Raw genomic sequence first — 1,253 nt, forward strand, 5'->3', positions numbered from 1 at the left:
AGTCATTGTCCAAGTCTCTGATACATAACAAGTGGTTGCAAAGACCATGGCTTGTATTAGACACACATTAGTCTCCAGAGAGACACCGTTGTTCTTCAGTAGTTTGGAGAGGTCCTTAATAGCAGATTTTCCCATCACAAGACATCTTTTAATTTCCTGGCCACTGGTTCCAAGAGTGTTGACTGTGGAGTCAAGCAGACTAAAGCAGTGAATAATCTCAATCTCTTTACCATCCATCATGATGCTGCCAATCAGCCCAGTGGTGAGATGTTTTGTTTTCTTGACATTGAGCCTCAATCCACATTGAAGGCTGCAGTCCTTGACCCTCTGCAGCAAGCTCTTCAGGTCCTCCTCAGTTTCAGCAAGCTGGGTTGTGTCATCTGCATAACACAGGTTGTTGATAGATTTTCCACCAATCCTGACCCCACATTCCTCCTCATAGAGTCCAGCCTCTTGTATAATCTGTTCTGCATACACATTGAGAAGGTATGTAGACAGGTCACATTCCTGGTGTACACCCTTCCCAATTATGAACCATGCAGTGTTTTCCTGCTCTGTTCTGAAGACTGCCTCTTGGCCCAAATATAGTTTTCACATTAGCATAATCAAGTGTTCTGGAATTTCCATTCTTCTCAGAGTCAGCCACAGTTTGTTATGATCTAGTCAAATGCCTTTGCATAGTCAATGAAACACAGATATATTCCTCTGGTATTCACTGCTTTCAGCTAAGACCCATCTAACATTTGCTAAAATGTAGGTTTATATGTGTTTTGTAGCCACTGAAAATGTACTAGGGTTCAAACATAAGTTGATTTTGATTTTATGGTATATAACAACAACAAAACAGAAGCTTTGAATATTTGACCCATGTGGAGCTACCTCAGAAGAATGGGCTGGTGGTTTCTCTCATGAGTCAAATTCAACGTAATGGAAATGAGTTTGCAGGTTTGCTTTGTTTTGAGTTTTCATATAGAAAAGTAGGACAGAAAAGTATTGATTCATTGAAGTTATAGTGATGAAAAAATATCTAATGGATGAACATATATATAGTGGACTGGCAAAAGAAAAAAAAAGTCTAAGAAGAAATACCAGAAACACAAGATGAAAATAAGGATAGCAGGACATCAGCTTGTTATTTTTATTTATACTGAGTAGAAGTAGTCACTTGCAAAGCACGAGAATAGTCAATGATTCTTTCTAGAGGTGTTGTGAATTTGATTCTTATGTAGTACAATTGGTATGTCCACCAATAG

The sequence above is a fragment of the Elephantulus edwardii genome, unplaced genomic scaffold (assembly GCF_000299155.1).
Source record: "Elephantulus edwardii isolate Elephantulus edwardi_28Jun2011 unplaced genomic scaffold, EleEdw1.0 scaffold00293, whole genome shotgun sequence".
In the NCBI taxonomy this organism is placed as follows: domain Eukaryota; kingdom Metazoa; phylum Chordata; class Mammalia; order Macroscelidea; family Macroscelididae; genus Elephantulus; species Elephantulus edwardii.